Genomic DNA, 23870 nt, shown 5'->3' with positions numbered 1-23870 from the left:
TTCAAAGTTTTTGGCAGTGCAGAGTCGTCTACTTGTTCATGAGATTTACTAAGTGATTATTTTGTAATCTAGTCACAGTTAGTCTCTGGTCTCGTCGAAATTTGCAATTTTTGAAATTGCCTTGAGCTTGGCTTGGTTGCGATCTTCCCATAGCTGATCTACATACCAGCTTGCATTGTTTTTATGTAAATTACAATGCGGTGCTACGACTGTGGAACAACCGAATCCGTTAGATTAACTCGGTGTGATGAATTTTTATGTCCACACTGTGAAGAAAAGTGTTTTCCTGGGATTTTTAGTGGAAGATGTAATGATATGTGCTAGTTGGATAGCGCCCCCAACCTTGTTGTATTACTTCCATTGTAGTTCAAGTAAAACCTGTGACGTTGAATTACAAGTTGATTGTGTGTGCCCTTCGATGTAGAATATCGACGCATATCTTTACATGGTGGCAGCGGTAAAGTATGCTGAGACCACTTGAACTCTGTAAGTCACATTTATGTGAATAATTCGTGTGTTGTACGAATTTACGCTGTGATTCTTGCACCAGAAGGGCACGACGTCACACGTGGTCAACAACAAGCCAAATGGCGCCTCTAGAAAGTTCTGTATACGTGCACGTGTCACTGTCACACTGGCCTGAACACAAACTTTGTCAACCGCTATTTTCAACAACGGACGGAGTGAGCTGGCTACCAATCATAGTGGTTAAATATAGCATATTCAAGAACCATATACTGTTTCTGTGGCTGTATTGTAGGCATATGCGTACGTCATTTCATTATTACCGGCGATCATGGGTGACGGAATAAAATGTCCTCAAATGAAATGGGAGAGTGGCGACGACCAAACTGCTCGACTAGATTACCGCACAAGGCTGAATCGTTTGTTTGACATAAGAAAGCATCCAAAGAAGACCAACACGACTACATTATCTTCCAAGCAGGGGAAAAGGGCGAACAACTGTCCAAAACATGGACATTAACTGACGAGCAACGGAAAACGCCTGACAACGTGGGGATAGATTTAAACAGTCAGTTGGTTTTGCTGATCATTTTAGAGTACACAGACTGAACTTAACTGCGTACAAACAGAAAGATGGAGAAAGTATTGATGAATTCTATACACGTTGCAGAGCACTGGCACTGAAGTGTAAATTTAAAGATATAGATGAAATTAAGTTAGGCATGTTAAATACAGAAAGTGAAATAGAGAAAACAAGAAAAGACATTGATGAAGTTCAGAGAGCTTTAGATGATATTTACGAGGTCAAAACACAAGGTATTATCCAACGTGCCAGAGTAAGATGGCATGAGCGTGGTGAAAGAAGCAATGCATATTTCTTGAAGCTTGAAAAGAGAAATCATTATAAAAAGCACATGCGTAAACTTCAAACATCTACTGGTACTGTTACTACAGATTTAAATGATATTTTAAATGCGCAGAAAGAGTTTTATCGAAATTTATATCAGACTACACATTGTTTTTCTGAAGAAAAAGCAGAGGAGTTCACTAGCGATTTGCACATTCCTGCATTGTCAGATTTCCAGAAAAATATTTGTGAAGGTAATTTGAGTCTCGAAGAGTGCTACTCCGCTCTGAAAACTATGTCTAGTAATAAAAGCCCGGGGAATGATGGCCTTAGTGTTGAATTCTACAGGTGTTTCTGGCCCTGGTTTGGTAATTTAATTGTGGATAGTTTCAACTATGCACACGTCCATGGAGAGTTGTCAGTTTCCCAAAGACAAGCAATCATTACTTTAATTGACAAAAAAGGAAAAGATCGTCTCCAGCTGAAAAATTGGAGACCTATTTCTCTTTTAAATGTTGATTATAAAATTGCTGCCAAGGCCCTCTCAATTCGTATTTCAAAGATTTTGCCCGAAATAATTCACCCAAATCAGACTGGTTATGTAAAAGGTCGCTACATCGGCGACGCTGTTCGCACAATTTTAGACTCAATGCACTTCACAAAAGAAAATGATATTCCCGGTATTTTACTTTGTATTGATTTCGCCAAGGCATTTGACTCTATTGAGTGGCCTTTCCTTTATTTTGCTCTGAAGAAATTTAATTTTGGTGAATCTTTTATTCAATGGGTCAAGTTTTATACTGTAATATTTCCAGTTGTGTAATTAATAATGGTGTCACCTCTGGTTACTTTCCAGTGAACAGAGGTTCAAGACAAGGTGATCCTCTTTCACCTTATCTATTTGTAGTTGTTTTAGAAATTTTGTCCATCGCCATTCGTCATAACAAAGCAATTAAGGGGATTCAAATCGGTCAAGATGAGTTAAAAATAGCACAATATGCAGATGACACCACTGGAATGTTATCAGATGTGAAATCTGCCAAAGAATTTCTCAGAATGGTTGAGACATTTGGCAACATCTCTGGCCTGAAGATTAACAAGGAAAAGACTGAAGCACTTTGGTTAGGTAGTAATAGATATTGTCAGAACAAGCCATTAGGAATTTCATGGCCAAGTGGTCTAATTCGTGTTCTTGGAATTTGTCTATCTTATGAGACAGAAAAAGCAGACAAAATTAATTATGAGGAGAAAATAAAGTCTGCAAAACAATGTCTTAATCTGTGGAAGATGAGAAATCTTACTATCATGGGAAAGATTCAAATAGTTAAAACATTTATTGTTTCTAAGTTCCTTTATGTTGCATCTCTCACCAACTTGCCAGAAAAGTATCTGAAACAAATTAATACACTTATTTTTAATTTTATATGGAACGGTAAACATGAGAGAGTTAGACGAAGTACTCTTAAGAATTAGTAAAGGTGGTCTTAACGCACCCCATTTAAGAAATATGGTTTTGGTTTCGAGACTAAAATGGCTTATTAGGTATTTTCAATCTAATCAAAGTGGATGGAAACTTTTCTCAAATTATTATCTCAACAACATAGGCAACGCTGATTTCTTGGTTTATTGTAACTATAATGTCAATACCTTGGGGTGTAATCTCCCAAGTTTCTATAGAGATGTATTTTCAGCTTGGTCTGCAATAAGACATAAGACTGATGAGAACGAGTTCATCTGGAATAATCAACATATTGTAATTCATGGACAGTCAGTTTTTAACAAAGATTTTCTGGATGCAGGTTTATGGTATGTAAGTGATTTATATGACAACAATGGAAACTTATTCCTTTTGACTTTTGGGTAAAACACGGTGTACCTAAACGTCTTTTTATGCTGTGGGCTGGTATTGTTTCTGTTGTTTTCTAAACACAGATATCCTTTAAATCCCACAGCAGTTTCTTTTCAACCAAGAAAGCTTAACGTATTCAGGGGAAACAAGCTGTACAATCTACTTACTTTAGAAACAAAATCATTGTATGACATTTTGATGTACAACAAGCAAAATTTTAGTAACTTTAATGACAAACTTGTCACTGTTCTTGGACAGGAAATTGCTAACAACAGTTCTAGTTACTTTGATCTTCCACAAAAAGTTGCAACAGATGTAAAAAGTAAGGAATTTCAATATAAAATATTACATAATTGTGTTACCACAAACTACTGGTTAATGAAATGGAAGAAACTATCCCATGATCTGTGTACATTTTGTGAAGTGGGAAGAGAAACTCAGTTTCATTTATTTTATGATTGTAAGTTTGTAAAAATTTTTTGGCACAAATTTGAAGAATGGTGGCAAAGAGTTACACTGAAGTCAATCAATTTAAACAACCGTGACATTATTCTCGGCAACCTTGAATTCAGCTGTATCTTAAATTATTGTATTATATTAGGAAACAGTTCTTGTATAAGTGTAGACGAGAAAAGAAAGTTCTTCCGTTCTATTTATATATAGCGGAGGTCAAACAAAAACACCGAAATTGAGAGAAACATTGCCTACAAAAACAATACAACTGAAAAGTATAGGAGTCGCTGGCATACTCTGGTAATGTACTTTGAATCATAGATTGTCTTCTTTTTTGTAAGCACTATCCCTGTTCTTTGTCTTTTGTCAGTTTTGTTTTCGTGTCTTTTTGCTGTACCTTTTCTCTGTTTTGTAATAAAAAAAATTTCAAAAGGAAAAAAATCTTCCAAGCAGGGGAAAAGGGCGAACAACTGTCCAAAACATGGACATTAACTGACGAGCAACGGAAAACGCCTGACAACGTGTGGGATAGATTTAAACAGTCAGTTGGTTTTGCTGATCATTTTAGAGTACACAGACTGAACTTAACTGCGTACAAACAGAAAGATGGAGAAAGTATTGATGAATTCTATACACGTTGCAGAGCACTGGCACTGAAGTGTAATTTAAAGATATAGATGATCGTTTGATTGACCAGCTAATTATGGGTACACGGGTGAATGACTCCCGCAAAGAGTTGCTAAGTGAGGGTGAAAATCTGAAGATAGATGACGCATTAAAAAAGTGTAGGGCCCAGGAGGCAATGCTGCACACATGAAAGCATTCGCAAGTGCAGGTACCGGTACATCGATTACCAAGGTAGACGCTATCCACAAGAAACGTGATACGAAAAAGACCAATGGTGTAACTAATTGCAAGTTTTGTGCGAAAGGACCACCCTTATGGACAATGTCCAGCATTTCATAGCAAATGTGGTACTCGTGGTAAAACCGGACACTGGAAAGCCCGATGTAAGTCACTTAATGCTCAACCGAAGCCGACAAGCCGCATCAAGAAGCAATTTGTGTCTAAACGACAGACAAGAAGCAGTGCTAAAGGCATGAAGGGTGGAAATAGTAATCACGATTACAGCAACAGGAAAGCTGTACATGCACTAGAGATTGATTCTGATGATGACGACGAACAGTTATCTTTTGACGTTATCAATAGACAAAACGGTGCTGAGAGTTGATATCATTGTTGATGTTGACGCACAGATTCCTGGCTACAGCAAGATAGCCAAGATGAAATGTAAAGTGGACACTGGAGCACAGGGAAATGTGTTACCTGTGAGAACATTCAAGAACATGTTTCCATCACTGGTCAGTCCTATAGGACTAATTCATGGTAACATTCTACAAAAACGCCAACATGTGAAGTTGTATGCTTACAATGGAACAGAAGTTAATCAACATGGTTCTATTAATCTGAGATTAAGATATGATAGCAGAACAAAGCAGTGGCATCAGGTAGAATTCTTTGTTGCTGATACGCCAGGACCGATTATTCTGGGGAAACACGCAAGTCAACTGTTGAATATAACACTATAGCAGCAATGACACTACGTGTTCCAAACAGACGCACCAAAGCCGATAGACAACCCGTCAACGCTGGAGGACATGTACCCTGGTCGATTTACAGGTATTGGTAAATTCCTAAAGGGAAATATCACATTTCTGTAAAGCTAGACGTAACACCGATTGTAAGCCCTCACAGAAAATATCCTATATATTTGGTGGATCAATTCAGGCTGAACTTGACAAAAATGATGAAAATGGCTGAACCCATACCAGAAAACGAGAGCACCGAATGGTTGAACTTACTTGCTTTCAGTCGAAAGGAGTCAGGTGGGTTACGTGTATGTCTTGACCCACGGAACTTGAATACAGCAATCAAGCGGACATACCACAGAGCGCCAATAGTTGAGGAGATTACTCATAAACTTGCTGGTGCCAAAGTCTTCAGCAAATTGGATGCCCGACATGGGTACTGGAGCATTGAACTGGATGATGAGTCTGCAGCCCTGACATCATTCAGACGCCAAGCAAGCGATATAGATTCCGTCGCTTACCATTTGGTCTCAAGGTGTCACAAGATGTATTCCAAGAGAAAATGGATCTGATATTGGCTGGCTGCAAGGGTACTTTGAATATTACAGATGACATTATCGTCTACGGGGAAAACGACGCTGACCATGACGACAACCTACACCAGCTCATGATACATGCCCGTCAGCATGGGCTCCCTTATAGAAAATTGAGATCTACATCTAGTCTACAGTAGATCTACAGTAGACTTAATTCTAATTAGGCAGTAGATCTACTGCCTCATCTACTTTTGTGCATACTAATGAGGTCATAGTTCAGAGAGTAGATGAAATGTAGACGAAATGTGGATGAAAAATTAGACGAAATTTAGATCTCAGGTAGATGAAATGTAGACAAGATGTAGATCTATTGCTTCGTCTACTTTTGTGCATATTAATCATCAGGTCATAGTTTAGAGAGTAGATAAAATGTAGATGAAAGGAGACAAGATGTAGATGGAATAAATTACGTATAAGATAGCTTAGACAAAGAACAAGAAATTAGTGAGGCATGGAGATCTTGCAAAAGTGTTGAAAATGAAATGTAAGTATGTTAACATGTCAATCAATTTTTAGACTTTAAAAATTGACTGATGGCCATGGTGTAGCACAGGCTAGGGCTGCAGTTCATGATGAGTATCACAATATTGCATATCACAACAACATCCTCTTGATGTAATTTGCTGGCAACTTCACTGAGCACCATGGTATCAATGGACCTTTGCATAATATGAGATATCTCACGCTGGAAAAATCAATCATTCAATGACCGATCATGAGTGGTATTCAGGTCGAAACAGAGAGTAGAACATTGTGCATGCTTAGGCCTACTCAAATTTTTCAAAATCTTTCTCAACTGTACATACATCATTACATGATTAACAGAACAAACTGCATACAAAGCATTTCAGTACATTCAACGACGCTTTATTAAAAATTTAGAACTGAAATATTCTACATGTTACACAATCAAAATTCATATGGTCGTGGTATTAAAACAGGCGATCAACAAACCTTGCCTACCTCACGGGCCTACCTTACAAGTTGCATTACAATTACCGCATTACCAGTACAGCTGTATACTGGCAGTGTAGAGGCACCGCCATCGTCAAGTTATAGATGCCAACCTATGTCTCAACCCGATGTAATTCTCGATCGGAACACTTTCTATGCATATCAGAATTGATGTCACATTGTTTCCAAGGTGTACAGATGACGAAAATGTGCTTGAAAAATAAGATTTGTTGAAGTACGAATGGTGAGCAGGCTGGCTTCTCTCCCCGATATGCATTGATATGCTGAACCGTTGAAAACATGGCGCCTTCTGATTGCGCATGCGCATAAGGTCAACTCTCACAGTTGACCCGGAAATCGAAGCCAGTTACAAGGTCATTTGCTCTAAAAGAGCAAGAGGTGGAGGCTGAAAGGTGGTGGGGAGATCAGTCCATGCGCGAACTCTCCATGAAAATGCAAGAAAATACGTCGCTCAGGTGAAAAAATTACTTAAAGCAGTACTGGTAATTTTTAAAGCTGACTTGTGTTATGCATGTGTACTGAAATGCCATTGCCAAAATAACACTGTAATGTATTATGTAGTCTTATCTGTTACGTGGCAATGATAACAATGTCAATACAATTATTTGTAAGTTGACTGAGAGATAGGGCCGTGGCTGCTGATTTTCACACGATTCAGAAGTGACTCAATGATACTCAGAAAGTTTTATACGAGGATAGTTTTGATTTTATTTTTTACAATTAAAAGCAGCTGGGATATCAAACAGGTTCGTTTGATTGTTTGCTGGATATGAAGCCGAGGAAATAAAGTTATCAGTTAACAAATAGCTCACTTGCATATTTATGAAGTTTTGTAATTAGTCACATAACTCCAAGAAAAAAACTTACGAATTAGATCAGGGTCCGGCCCGTGGTTAGATGCAACTGTATTGACCCATCTGAAGAAAGTATCAATGAAAATATTGATTTTTTTATTCTTTTTATTGTGATTCACTTTAAAGTCACTTTTTCAAAAATTAATTACTGGATAATCTTTACATTTTTAACTTTACCACAAAATTGTAGTTTGATTCCTGTGATATTTTGCATTTGTGTTCCTCGAGTTAAAAAGGAGTGCCTTAATTAGGATGAAAAAAAAATTAATTCACTAATTTCTTCTCTCTATTGTTGTACAGTATATATTCAAATGTAAGGTAAAATGTCTTGTCTTTTACTGATGCCTTCTCGCATGGATCCTGCAGTTTGCCAATCATAGAATTTGAAGGGATTGGATTGTTGGACATAGTATACAGCAAGAAACAGTACATTTTAATAGATTAAATGTAGACAAGATGGTGATTTTTGAAGTAGAAGTAGATGAGTCTTTGTTTGCCTAAGTGAATTTTGTAGATGAAACTCCCTTAGATTGGACGGTAGATCAGTGTAGATCAAGCGTAGACGAAGTTAGTGTGAAATGTAGACATAGTCATGTCTGGTGTGGACCATATCTGTAGACAAAGCTTCATGTAGACAAACTGCTGTGGCTGTTCATCTACAAAACCCTGATGTAGATCTACATAAAGTCTACTGCAGACGGTCCGTAGATCTACTCTCATCTACTGTGGACATAGGTTTTCCGTCAGAGCTAGTATTCAACCATGGAAAGTGTGAAATCAAGACTAATGAGGTTACCTTCTATGGTATGGTCTACACCGCTGAGGGAGTACGCCCAGATGAGAAGAAGGTGAAGGAGATTGTCGATTTGCCAAGCCCTACTAATGTCAGGGAGCTACAACAGTTTCTTGGCATGGTACAGTATTTGGCACCATTCATCCCAAACCTATCAGGCAGAACCTCATCGTTACGCGAATTGATCAAGAAAGATACTACTTGGATCTGGACGACAACTCATGAGAATGTCTTTCAAGAGATCAAGAAACTGATATGTAATGCTGTTACACTCAACTACTTTGACCCCCAGCGAGAGACAAGAATACAGGTGGATGCCAGTAAAAAGGGACTGGGTGCAGTATTAATCCAAGTCAACCCCAATGGACATGAAGATGTGATTGCATTTGCATCGAAAGCCCTTACACCTACAGAGGAACGGTATGCAAACATAGAGAGAGAAATGCTCGCAGTAGTGTTTGGAGCTGAACGTTTTCACACATACGTTTATGGGTCCAAGTTTGTTGTGGAATCGGACCATAAACCCCTTGAGGCTATCAAGCTCAAGAATCTGAGCCAAGCTCCTTCACGCTTACAAAGGATATTACTACGGATACAGCAGTACAATATGGAGATTAAATACAGACCTGGCAGAGAACTCCTATTGGCTGATGCATTATCTCGCCTGAATCCAAAACGCTGAAGTTTGAGAAAACCATTCACAGTGTAAGATGGTCTGATATGAAAATGGATCAACTACGCTACCACAAAGACAATGATCCGGAACTTTGTATGTTGAAAAATATTGTTTCTAATGGATGGCCAGAGAAGGTACAAGATCTGCTTGAAGTCAAAAGACAGTACTGGAGTATGAAAGAATTCATATCTGTCGAAGATGGAATTCTGATGAAAGGTGAACGCATCATAATTCCAAGTTCCCTCCAGGATGAGATACTATCAAAGCTACATATGAGTCACCAAGGTATCGAGAAGACACTAATCGAAGACACGAAGAGCCAGAACATGTGTCTATTGGAGAGGAATAGATAGTGACATTGAACGTTTGATTGACAAATGTGACGCTTGTCTACAACTCGCAAGGAGAGAACAGAAACAAAGCATGATACTACACGACATGCCAAGCTCACCATGGCAGAACATAGGATCTGATCTGTTTATGTTGGATGGTGTCACATACCTTGTAGTTGCAGACTACTACAGCAAGATGACATTTGTAAGACGTCTAAATGCTGAAACGAGCAAGGCAGTTATCAGCAAGCTAAAGACCTTATTTGGGGAGCATGGAATTCCTGAATGCATGTTTAGTGATGGTGGACCATGCTATTCAAGCAAAGAGTTCAAGGAGTTCAGTGGAAATTGGGGATTCAGACACGTCATGTCTTCGCCTCATTACCCACAGTCGAATGGATTCATTGAGAGAGCCGTAAAGACTGTGAAAGCCACAATGAAGAAAGCCAAGCATGCAGGAACTGATCCAGAACTTGCATTACTGTGTGTTAGAGCTACCCCATCAGATGCAAGAATTGGTAGTCCTACAGAGTTGTTGTATAATAGAAGAGTCAGAACAAACATACCTACTAAAGTAAAGGGAGACGAAGAAGTAATGACTTCCCTCCGTCGACGACAGGAAGTGCAGAAGTACTACTATGATAGATCAGCTTGAGACCGTCCAGATTTACAAGTTGGACAAACAGTTGGTCTACAAAAACCACTATCACTACGATGGACAACAGCTAAAGTCACAGAGAAATGTCCTGAACCAAGATCATACATGTAGTGTAAAAAACATCAAATGGAGCTACACTTAGAAGAAACAAGAAATTTCACAAGGACCTGAACACAAGAGATATTGATGCACGGAATGAGAATAAACTACTAAGTGACAAGCCTGATCAGCCCATCATTGCTCATACAGTACACAATAAGGCTGTAACAGAGAAAAATAATAATTGTGAAACTGATAACATTAAACAGAGTGATGTGAAAAGAACATCCTCAGGTAGATTGATCAAACCACCTGTGTGGAAAAAGGACTGTGTGTAAAACATTTGTAAAACACCATTAAGAACACTGAACGACTCTCATTGAACTCTGAAATTTTCTTGAGTATTACGTGTTTACATGATGTTTCATTATTTGCGACTCAGCAATTTTTCCTGTTCATTTTTCTTTTGTTATTGAGAAGGGGGATGTAATGATATGTGCTAGTTGGAGAGCGCCCCCAACCTTGTTGTATTACTTCCGTTGTAGTTCAAGTAAAACCTGTGACGTTGAATTACAAGTTGATTGGTGTGTGCCCTTCGATGTAGAATATCGACGCATATCTTTACAGAAGAAAGGAGTACAGTTTTAGTAAAGGGAAGCAAAACTCGGCCGCTACCATCTCCGCTAATGAAGATAATATTGCAGTTGACTCAACAGGTGTTGGTGACGCCATCTTTCATTCGAGTAAACAAGCTAGTGATGTTGAGCATGCAGCTAAAGCAAGTAAGCCTGTAATTATTGTGAATGAGCTGTTATGTTTTCTTGCCAATAAGATGGATGTAATGCCCAACGACCTTCTGTCTAAAATATGCAGCGACTTTTATCCTGACTCGCAAATTGAAAGTGCCAAGAGAGAACTTTTTGATCTGTGTTCATCTAGTACAACTTCCCGCTTTAAACGGAGACAAGGACAAAATAAAAAGTCAAATAATTTGCAAGATACAGTGGAATTTGATCGAGTGTCCGTTTGCCTTGCAGAGCTCGACAAGTCTACATGTTGCTTATCATTAGAAAAGTAAACATTTGCAACAAATTGAGTCTTTGATGTTAGATTATACAGCGCGCTCGGCGAACGTTACCCATGTTTAGTCTACAATCATGACAGTCGTTTCAGCATGCCACTCATGCACAACAAGCTTGGCCATGATGTCGACACTAAAGTGATGCAAGTGTATGAGTCCTGTAATACGGGCAAGGCACCATCGATGAAATCGTATTCAGATGTTGTAAAGACAAATGATAACCAAGATAGTCGACATCGGCATCTGATATCTCATGAAGAAACGGAGTGCAACGATCTAGTTAACGAGGAATTGATCAACCCTTTTCAAACAGTCATGAGGAAGAAACGACAAAGGCGTAAACCAGTCATCAGTACAACAGAATCTTCGATCAGTCTTGTAATTGGAGTGGAACACAAACCAGCAATAAACATTTTTGTCAGTCGACTGGCTCCTGAAACATCAACTGTGCAGTTAACAATTATATCATAATTCTTTCAATTGTAAGCCAGATGTTGATTGTGAAAGGCTTACCACCAAATATAACACGTATGCATCATTTCGCATTACCGTCAGAGGAATTAACTATAAAGATATCATCTGTTCAGAGAAATGGCCTCGTGGTGTTATAGTTCGTAAATTATTATCGTAGTCGCTCTAAACCCACAGTGTCATAATGGTGAGAATAGTATCATACAATTGTCAATCCATCTAATCGTCTACCGGTATACCGGATGTACAGATGTTGTGTGATCAAGTTGATATTTGTCTGCTACAAGAACATTGGCTATTTCAGGATGAGTTACCCATTCTTTCATCAATACAGCAAGATTTCCAAGCATTCGGAATTTCTGCTATAGATTGTAAAAAGAATCTTTTCATTGGCTGTCCATATGGTGGCACGGCCATACTGTGGAGAAAATCTCTCTGCGGTTCCATTACGCCCTTGATTTCTTACAATGATCCCAGAATTGTCGGTGTCGAATTGGCGACTGAAACGGGAAACTGTCTACTGCTCTGTGTTTATCGGGTTGCCGGGAAAACTTTGATGAGTACCGGTATGCACATTATCTTGGGAAAATTACCTCTATTATTCAAGACTCGGATACCCAGTTCACCTTTGTAATAGGTGATATGAGCGCGGATCCAAGAAAACATTTTGGTCAGGAACTTATCTCATTTTGTAACGAAAACAATTATGTTATTGCTGACCTGAATATATTGGGTCAAGGAAACAGTTCTAGTATTTTTACTTACAAAAGCGAAGTGCATGGGACAACCTCTTGGCTTGACCACTGTATTTGTACACAAGCTTCGTATAATTTGATCTCGAAAATTCAAGTCATTGATGATTTCTTTTCTTCTGACCACCTGCCAGTTTTGCTTGACCTTGCATTTAGTATGCAGCCTATCGATGCGTCAATCTCTAGTGACACCTGCTCCCAAAGGACTTGGGCAGGTATTGATTGGTCAGCTTTGAGTGAGGACATTATCAATGACTATAATGTTAAATTTGGTCATTATTTGTATACAATAGTTCCACCAATCAGAGCTTTGTTATGTAAAAACTGCAACTGTAATGATCCATCCCATAGTCAACAAATTTCGACATATTATAATTCTATTTGTAATGCCTTGACAAAAGCGAGTAATGATGTATTTCATAGTAGTAAATCAAAAAGTTACAATCCCATACCGGGTTGGAATGATATGGTGAAAGAAGCCCACAAAACTGCTCGCCATGCCTATACGATGTGGAATTCTGCTGATAAGCCACACTCTGGTCCAATTGCTGATTACATGCGTCGGACTAGATCGATATTTAAATATTCATTGAGAAACTGCAAGCGGGCTGAAGCCAGCAAACGTGCAGATGGTATGGCGAAAGCTCTTTTAGAAAATGACCATCGGAATTTTGGGCCTCAGTTGCCCAAGTTAATCACAAAAAGACACCTTTAGCAACATGTGTAAACAACATAAAAGGTGAACAGAATATTGCAGATATGTGGGGTTCACATTTCAAAAATCTGATGAACTCTGTAAATAATCCAAAACATGACGCATTTGTACAAAACGCATTAATGTCTATCTCATATACAGCTGATATGTCAATTACAGTTGATGAAATCCGTCGCATTATTGATAACCTTATAATTGGGGAATCCCCTGGTCTAGATGGTCTTAGTGCTGAACACTTGTGTTACGCACACACCAAATTGATTGTCCATCTTAGTCTTTGCTTTTCGTCAATGATGGTTCATGGGTTTGTGCCTGAAAATCTGACAAATGTTGTTATTATTCCGCTTGTTAAAGACAAAACCGCTGATCTGTCGCACAAAAATAATTACCGTCCAATCGCTTTGACAAGTGTGTTTTCAAAGGTTTTTGAACGGGCTACTTCTCGATAGGTTGAAAACTATCTCACAACATCAGACAATCAGTTTGGTTTCAAGAAAATGCATGGTACAGACATGTGTATTTTCCTTTTAAAGGAAACCATTAGATATTATAAACTTTATGGCAGCTCAGTGTTCGTTTGTTTTCTTGACGCCGAAAAGGCCTTTGACAGGGTGAATCATGGGACACTTTTGAAAAAATTAATCGACAGACATATTCCGCTTTACATTCTACGGCTACTACATTTTTGGTACGCATCTCAACGTTTTTGCATTCGCTGGGGGAAATAATATCATCTTCTTTACAGTTACAAATGGGTCCGTCAAGGGGGAATCATGTCACCACTTATCTTTAATGTTTATATTGATGACCTTAATTACTCTTTGACTAGTTGTGGTGTCGGCTGTGATGTTGGAGAGTTGTTTTAAATGTCTTGTCATACGCTGATGACATGTGTCTGCTTGCACCTTCAATTAAAGGCTTAAGAAAACTTGTTAAAATTTGTGAGCTCTATGCCATAGATCATGATATTGTATACAATGTGTTAAAGACCAAGTGCATGTGCTTTACATCGGTCAACAAACTGAGTAATATTCCTTCGGTCATACTTAGAGGTACACGATAGACTTTGTCTCTAAATTTACTTACCTTGGCCATATTTTTACTTACGATCTTAAAGATGATGATGATATTGCCTCTCAACGAAGGCATTGTGCGGTCGTTCAAATTTGCTCTTACGAAAATTTAGCAGGTGTAGCCCAGCTGTTAAATTGCGGCTTTTTAATGCTTTTTGCAATAATATTTATGGTGTACAATTATGGTGTAAATATAAGTCTTCCTCAATTCGTAGCATTCATGTTTGTCATAACAATGCACTTCGAAGGCTACTGAGCCTCCCACGAATGGCTAGTATTACAAATTCGTTTGTCACTCATAGTATGAATAATTTATCCGTTTTGAGGACAAAATCTGTTTATAGCTTTGTTTGTCGACTTCAGCATTGTGAAAACGATATATAATCTTTCATATACATGTACCTTGCTACGTCATGTTAGTTTGGTAAGATGACAGGAAAACAAAAATTTGATCAAACTGTCAAATGTGATGATCACGGTAAACTGACAAGGATGATATATTGTAATGCTACAAATTATAAGACATTTAGTGAAAAAAAACTGCGAGTGACCAAGGCGCTCAAAGGCGTTCATACGATTGACTGAACAGGGCAATATGAAGTTCTGCGAAAATGAATCACAGCCCTCGAACACTCGGGTAGATGCATGGCGCCCTCAAGTGACAAATGTCCACAACAGTCCGATTGTCAAAACATTATAAATTGTATTCATACGTTTATAATCTATAAGGCCACTAAAGAATATCATTCGTTTGCCGTCCTTTTATTTTTTAAAACCTACCAGCCATCCAGGGGAAAAAATAAACATAGACAACAAACACAAGTGTATTGACATAAGCTCATTTTTTCTTTGGTTTCTTTTGAAATATAATATTTTTATTTGTAATTGCGATAACATTGTCTCTGTTTTCTTATTTTCTTTGAAAAATCTACCAGCACGCAGACGGCAAACAAAGAATTTTATTTAAAGCGACTCAGGAGAAATGACACAATTAAAGATAGTCCACCTATGCCGGAGAAAACCTTTTCACCCCTGTTTCCGTCTGTAGAGGTCCAACGTTACTGTAGAAATAACGGGATTGGACGAACTCATAGTGGTGAAAGGGTGAAACTAATATGACATGTGACGGTGATCAAATATTCTAATGTTATTCATCACCTATTTATCAAATACCGGACATAAGTAGGCCTACTATAGACCCCGAGCGCGTGGGGCCTATGTGTGTACATAGGTTTTAATTCTAGTCATCCCAAACCACTGTAAATCAGTCTATTTGATACATCTAAGCAAGAACGAAGCCAATGGACCTGTTCTGAAGCACACCAGAGAAGAAAACCGCCGATCTCAATGAACTTGCGGTGGCGCGTCTGTACCGTGCCACTACTTCTGGCACCACACTGTCAACAATACATTTCAAGCACGGTTAGTCCGACCGTGGTTCAAGGTTTCATATCGTTTCACCTGCAACCGTAGAACTTCGAAATTGTCATTACCATCCAATCAAAGTTCCTAACACCCATATTAAACAGAAAGCATCGATCGCACACATGTCACAGATTTCTAGACCTCTGTTTAAGACAATGAGCCTCTCAGCTAAACTGGCTAATCTACAAGTACCACGATTTTTATAAACTATACACTCTTAACATTTATCCCAGATATTTTGTCTCAGAAAGCATTTCGGTGGCCCGCTACTAATCGCCATTTTAATTAAGCGATACACAACTCTCTTATCTTACTCCCGGCTTTCAACAACGACAGAATATAACCACTTTCCTTGCCCGTGAAAATTAAAGAATTTCTTCGTCTGTGTCATTGATTCGATGCTGTAACTGTTGATACTTCAAAAATATTCATATTTATACCAACTGCGACAAATCATCATGAGGTTGTTGCATGTAGACAAAGGCCCCGCGAAACACGTCGCCACATTTCATTAATTTCTCTGGCAGCCTATATTTTTCGGCCGGCCAGCGTTCCTATGAGACTCAGTGTAGTGCGCTGAGAATTTGGCCAGGAAGGAGACCTTTATCTTGGACAACATTGAGCACTTGGGGCCCTCCTATGCTAGAAAACATTGAATAAAGTAGGTGTCTGAGGTCATACTTAACCATCTGAAGGCTGAATGCGCTTAACGAGAACTTTACCTTGCTGTCTAATACATTGCATTATATACCGTGCCCTGTCCGTCGCATTTTAATCGGTCGAGCTGAACACACGACTGACCACAAATACACAGTAATGGTTTGTTTTACATGCCCGTGAATATGAATAATAAGACTAACAACTCAAAGTATCTTAACTCTACAGCCGAAACGTAAATCATAATCAATTACAAAATAAAATTGGGCACTTGAAGGCCAAGTTGAGATATTTTTTGAAAACATCTCCGGATTTGCCAAATTTTTAAAGCGCGCGTGATACTGCGTCACTTATTGAGAAATTTTCGCAAATTTTGACCATTTTCTTGGGTTCGTTGATAGTATATATATATATATATATATAATATATATATATATATATATATATATATATATATATATATATATATATATATAAATATATATATACATACATACATACATACACAAACATATATATATATATATATATATATATATATATATATATATATATATATATATATATATATATATATATATATATATATATATACGAAGTATGCGGTTCGACTTGTCCGATACAAAGTGCTCAATACAAAAGTAGAGCGAGATATATAAGGGATGCTGGAGAATTGATTTTACAATGTCATCTCTACAACGTTGTTTCGTGAGTCGCGAAACTCACTCATCAGGAGACTAGACTGGAGTGAATCTACATGGGCTAAACATCGCTGGTTACACAGGTGGTGGAATTTTGGTTGAGATTGACAGTTGTTGCATAACAATATATTGCTGCTGCTATGAATATTCATGTTTACGGAGAGGACTGATTTACTTCGATGGATATACCGGGAGTTACTAGTTATTGCATAACAATGTCTTGCTTCTGTGACGGCATGATGACACAAGTTCATTTCTTTTATTGAGTGTGGAACATTCTGGATGGCGGATGATAATAAATTTTTCTGTTAAACAAAGGTTGCACCGCTTGTTAGTACTGTCATATGGCTTGGCTTTGGCTAGGACCTTCCATGAGATAGTGTGCGTGATATTGTTGTTCTTTAGCGTCCAAATGTGTTTACTGAGTTCGGTGGAGTTTCTGGAGCGTTCATGTCGGAATGATGTGATGTGGTTTCTGTATCTTGTCTTGAAGTTGTTCTCTGTAAGCCCAACGTACGTTTCGGAGGTGTTGTTGTCTGACCGTGTGACTGTGGCTTGGTAGACGATGGAGGCTTGAAGGCAGTTACCGTCGAGTGGGCATATGTCTTTTTGCCGGCAGTTGCATGTCTTGCTGTTATTGGTCTCAGTGGTATTGTTGTTGCTTTGAGGCCTCAAAATGCGTTTGTTGTGGCTGTCGATAATCTGCTTCGTGTTGTTCATGGTGCTGTAGCTGATCTTTATGGTGTTTCTGTTGAATATTTTTCTGAGCTTGTGATTTACCGGAAAACATTTGTCTACTAAGGAAAGGAATCTCTGTCCGATGTTGGTGCTTACATTTTTGCTAAATGGTGGGTTGTACCAGATGATGTTGTTTCTTTGCCTGTTTCTTCTTTTGTTTGTGGTTGTCGGTTCGTATCGTAGAGTGTATTGGTATCCACTCTCGTCAAGTGCTTTTTGATATGGTGGGGTAGATTGGTCGAAGGAGGCTTGGTCGGATGATAGGTTGGAGAGGCGTTTGTTGATTCCGGCTGGTATATTCCTTATAGTGCTAATAGGGTGGTTGCTTTCACGGTGAACGTACTGGAGTGTGGTATTATGTATTGATATGTATATGCAGCCAACTTCAATCTACATTCCACCACCTGTGTAACCAGCGATGTTTAGCCCATGTAGATTCACTCCAGTCTAGTCTCCTGATGAGTGAGTTTCGCGACTCACGAAACAACGTTGTAGAGATGACATTGTAAAATCAATTCTCCAGCATCCCTTATATATATATATATATATATATATATATATATATATATATATATATATATATATATATATATATTTAAGTATAGGATAAAGCCCGAGTACGACGGCTCCTCTGGTATATAAAATCCAACCCAACGATAAAATGTCGAGGCCGCAGGCCGAGACATTTATCGTAGGGTTGGACTTTATATACCAGAACAGCCGAGTATGAGGGTTTATCCGACTTAAAAACTATCGCCCCTAACTGATATATTTTCGTTTTCAATGTATTTACGTCAACCGTCCCCTTTGTCAATGTAACATGTTTAGGATATGAATTAAAACTTTTATTTGTGAAATAGCCTTCCAATGTAATGGAACATCCTATAAATGCCCTAGGGCACATTATATAAATGCCCTAGGGCACAGCAGATTTTGTGTTGCAGCTGGTTTCCGCTGTATTACCAAATTTGAATATTAAAACGTACCAGATGTCTACAGAATATGACATGTTCACTTTTGATTGGACAGTACTTTACTACGGCGCTGTCATTCGTTTCTGGAATTTGGTGACCTGGGCTTTACGTGTAAATAAAACACCCTGAATTGAGCACTCTGATTGGTCAATCAACGGTGGATAGTTTTTAAATATATATATACAGGCAGTGTTGACAGAACAGATTTGAGCGTTGTTACATGCTCCCCGAAAAAAATATATGGGAAATAAAATCATTGTAGCATGTCTTTTTAATGTCCTCAAGATGGGGTCTAACATTGCGCTAAATTTCCGAATTGCTAAAGTACAACTTCCCGGCACTAATCAACGAGCACTTCACGTGCTTACTGTATTCTGTTCTTTAAAAAAGGTAGATTTACTTGTCGTCAAAAGGGGTATGAGAAAAAACAGCTCCAGGCATGAAAATTAATTTGTGATCAGTCCCGATGGAATGACATGAAAAATTACAAAAAAATCAAGTCATTTACAATTACCCAATCTAAGGTAAATATCACTGAGTATTCTCCGCCCTGTTCGTCTCCTTCATTGTGCAGAGTCCGGAACAAGCTTTATGATTTTTAACATCGTCTCGAATTTCTAAAGGAAAGTCCAATTTTCTTGAAAATGCTACAAAAACTCCCCTTCGAATTAAACGTGTGTATTCCAATAGCCCGCTGTCCTCGAAATATACATAATCATTATAAAAACATTCAGTTTAAAACCAATAACCTGGGTCTGTACATGGCGTGCACTTGATCCCTCTAAATCCGGACTGTCTACCGATAATTCGTGTTCGTCCGCTCAGATTGATAGAGCACTGATATGATATCAACGACGTCCTCAAAACCAATCAAAATTCAAATTTGAAATCAAAAGCTCGATTAATGGTATACACGGTATTTGTCGACAATGTGGCGTATCAGATGTACAATTTGACACGATTCTGTCGGTAAAGCGAAGTAACCGAGGCTTTTCGTACCAATAAGAAGTTGTAAAAGTTACAGATTAAGTCGAGGAAGTCAAGCTTCAAGACATCGGCTTCACGGAGTAATTTTCGTGCCTATCGGCAAAGTCCCTGATGAGTTTCTTCCCGTGATGCTCTGCCGTGAAGGAAGACTACAAACTTGACCAGAGAGAGATTGCCAGTATTTAACAGACTCTTCTAGCATCTTTAAAAGTAGAGAAGTCTTACCAAGACCATTTTAGAGACTCCCGATGGCATTCCTTGAGAATTAATTGGAGCAATGACGGAAGATAAATATTGTTACGTCTCGCCGAGACGGGAGATATCTATCGACCGTCAAAGGGCACACAACTCATAACTGCTTTAACCCGAATTAAATGGATATGTTCTTTGCCTAGAGTTTATAATGCTTGCCTACGGCAGCGACCGAAGAAAAAGTCAAATGGGCAATATCGATGAAAGTATGACAAATATTCAAACACGGTATTTACAAATGCATTGGGCTCCTCTAGTTCTTGTGTTTGTTTAAATTAATAACAACTCGGATGTGTTGTTGACTTGTTCTACTAAGTACAAAATAAAACTCCTTCGACTGCCGATGTTATACGAACACGAAACGTCTCGCTCTTGCTCCGATATCGCGTTCCAAATCAGCAGAGAGTTTGAAAAAAACGGAAATCTTTTGAAGAATGAGGCAAATCTCAAAATATTCTTGAGAACTTCAAAACCACTCTGTTCACAGCACACCGTCCGTCAAGCAAAATGGCAACACCTAAAGGGGGACACTCTAGACACCCTGAGTATAAAGGATAAATCAAAGATGTTTAAGAAAATATTTCTAAAGAATTATACCAATACAAATATTACGTGCAACATTGTTTTATTGAACATATACATGTCGATATATATTTTATCAAGATACATTTTTGTTTAATACTCATCATTGAAATGAAATTTGACGAATTTAGGTAGCATAAATATGAAACAATTTTTTTAACCCAAATCTCCATACTTCACATCCCGAGCGACCCACAAGAAATACCAAAAACTTCCCTGGCGAAATGTTTTGGTTTAAGTTTTCAGTTTGCAGAAGCCTAATAGTTCTGGTATCGACGTTTTCAGTGGGTATAAGATGGCGTAAGGGTGTGCTGTCTGAATCAAAACAATTATATGCTAAAACAATCAAAGTGGTGATGTGTTGAGCCGTTGAATACTTTGAGACAGTTCTAAAATGGTCGTCTAAGTTTTAGGGCAGCGGTTGACCCTACAGCAGTGATATCAGCCCGCTTTCTGTTGCCATGGATAACATCGCATCACAGCCAACTATTTGAATTCCAGCTGACCTTAACCGAGTGGAGGATCATAGACGTATCAGAGTGTGTAAAAATAGGTTTTAGCCCACCAGCCCTCGATGAAAAAAAAATATACTTGGACAGAAAGACGATTGGTAGTGTAAAAACGAGATCGTCTTGCCTTCATCAACCTAGTGTTTGTCGGGTAAAAGAATAAATGACCCGTCGGCGTGTCGAGCCGGTGTCAATCTCGGTCCCCCGTCGCAACGCATTCAGGACCAGCACGGCTTGTCCGGTACGAGCCTCCACGGTGACCATTCAACCACGCGTGGAACTTCTGTTCACAATATGTTGATCTTTTATCGAGCCCGGGGTCCAATTTGCGGGAGGCTAGCACTACAGGCTTGACATGCGACCAAGCTGAATTGATAAATTTATAAATTTTTAACTGACCTACTAACTAAACAATAAGTGTCATTATTTTCGTATGCAAGCAAGTAATATGTGTGTCATGATGGTGCGAGAAATACGCCTGTATGTGTTTACACAAACAAAAACTTCCACTGGAAAGAAACGAGAGATCCCGTAGAGGTGAATCTGTAGTTTTTTTCTTTGATTTCAGTTTTCTGTTACAGAATAATATAGCTAAACGAAAGTTCCCATTTCTCTCGGCCCAGTGACGCCATCTCAATTAAGTATAGTCTGTGTCATCTTCCTTTCATCAGTAATCTTCAAGTTGTCTTCGCCGGACGTCAAGACGTTGTCTTCGGCGGTCTTCATTTGTTGTCACGCCCTGAGCTGCGAATCCAGTTCCTTCAAGAGCATACTTAAGGTGGAAGGCGACTGTAAGAAGACAATAGAAACGCGCCAATGTTAATTTCAGAGAAAAAGAAGAGACGGCACACGTTCAGATAGAATGCGCCTCGGGGACAGATATTTGGACTCTCAAATTTTTACAGTACTATTCTACTCTACCGCTTGTTGGGGCTCATTTTAAAGCTTGTGCAGTAAGTAAAGTTTTCACCTTCTTGGTTTTGTGACAGTCTAAAACATAATTTTCCTCATAGTGTAAACACAGGAATGGCGGATATTTTGAATTTCAAATATAGGTAAATGTTGGTATTTTGTTTTTCGCTAGTACCGCAATTCGCATGGCGCCTCCGATTTTATTCTTGATTTGGAAAGAGTATGATTAAAGATTCCTTAGGGAAAAATTGAGATAAAGTTCAAGTCTTTAAGTTTGGAGGCGCCTACTTCCTCAAACGTAAATTAAAGGTACTAGAAGATGGGTCTGCAGAAAGGAAGATGTGCTGTCACTATTGAGGAGGGGTCGTTGCCATGTCGCCCTAATATGTAATTATCGATCGTGAAGGGCTGATTATCACAAATTGAGTGATAAATTTTCCACAGGCGGTAACCAACAGGTGATTGCCTCTTCAACTCTAATCTTAACTTGGCGGCTCAACGGTAGGTAGTGGCATGGCAGCGCGCCCTTCACTTTATCACAGCAACATCAAAATAACCTTTCAAATAGCCAAGCTCATCGAGTATTACCAGGCGCCAAATGTAAAAAAAATTAATTACACAATCCAGCTTTTTTTAGTGATAGGAAAGATGGATAATGTATATAGAGAGAGGAATTATATATATATATATATATATATATATATATATATATATATATATATATATATATATATATATATATATATATATATATATATATATATATGTGTGTGTGTGTATACACACATACAGATACATTGCCCCACACGTTTGCGTATGCATACATATACATAGTAAAAAATACGCGCACGCATATAGCGTATTCATTCATACATGTAGAATACATACATACATACATACATACATACATACATACATACATACATACATACATACATACATACATACATCGGACTTTGATACCGCTCGAAGATTTTACATCAAGCCTCGTTTTCGAGGCAGCTGCTGACGTTTACAGTATCTGACAGCGCTGCAAAATCTTATATACACAGCCTCGTCTGAGGAAGTATCAGAACGAGGTTCTATATGTGAGAAATTTACTCAGCTCAGCACAGCTGCAAAAAGTTTATATATATCAGCCTCGATCTGATGATACAACTACACACAGCAAAATTTTACATACAGTCTCGTTCTGAGGGCACAGCTATAGCTGGGAAGTTTTATACACAGACTCGGTGGGTAAATTTTACATACAGACTCGTTCTGAAGAGAGCTATAGCTGAGAAGTTTTATACACAGATTTGGTGGGAAAATTTTACATACAAACTCGTTCTGAAGACACAGCACGCTGGGAAGTTTTATACACAGACTCGGTTGGAAAATTTTACATACAGCCAGCTGGGAAGTTTTATACACAGACTCGGTGGGAAAATTTTACATACAGCTAGCTGGGAAGTTTTATAAACAGATTCGGTTGGAAAATTTTACATATAGCTAGCTGGGAAGTTTTATACACAGATTCGGTGGGAAAATTTTACATACAGCCAGCTGGGAAGTTTTATACACAGACTAGGTTGGAAAATTTTACATACAGCCAGTGAGGAAGTTTTATACACAGACTCGGTGGGAAAATTTTACATACAGCTAGCTGGGAAGTTTTATACACAGACTCCATGGGACACTTTTACATACAGACTCGTCTTGGATTGAGTGTAATACCTGGTGATGCTTGTGCTCAGAAAGCGTGATTGAACTCTGCCCGGTATCGTACGCGGCTAGACCCTGGCCAGACTAAAGCTGATACACGCATAGTGCTAGCTCTGCATGGCAGGGCTGTGTGTTACCGGCGTTATACGGCCTCCCACCACAAGAGCCACTATGGGAGGCCGTATAACGACGGTAACACACAGCTCTG

The 23870-nt window shown here is 38.6% G+C and overlaps 2 protein-coding genes across 3 annotated transcripts in view; both read right to left on the bottom strand.

Annotated features, from left to right (window-relative positions):
- The window catches only part of LOC139127177 (uncharacterized), a 272426-nt gene that overhangs the window by 123132 nt on the left and 125424 nt on the right, over window positions 1-23870 (bottom strand). The gene's annotated exons all lie outside the window — the stretch shown is intronic.
- The window catches only part of LOC139127178 (bifunctional purine biosynthesis protein ATIC-like), a 52007-nt gene continuing 48697 nt past the window's right edge, over window positions 20561-23870 (bottom strand). For both annotated transcript variants that reach the window (XM_070693101.1, XM_070693100.1), the window contains one exon: window positions 20561-21832. The gene's annotated coding sequence lies outside the window, so the exon portion shown is untranslated. The remainder of the gene's footprint in view (window positions 21833-23870) is intronic.

This window comes from Ptychodera flava, unplaced genomic scaffold (assembly GCF_041260155.1).
Source record: "Ptychodera flava strain L36383 unplaced genomic scaffold, AS_Pfla_20210202 Scaffold_29__1_contigs__length_4469600_pilon, whole genome shotgun sequence".
NCBI lineage: Eukaryota > Metazoa > Hemichordata > Enteropneusta > Ptychoderidae > Ptychodera > Ptychodera flava.
This window is presented reverse-complemented; position numbering and strand designations above follow the sequence as displayed.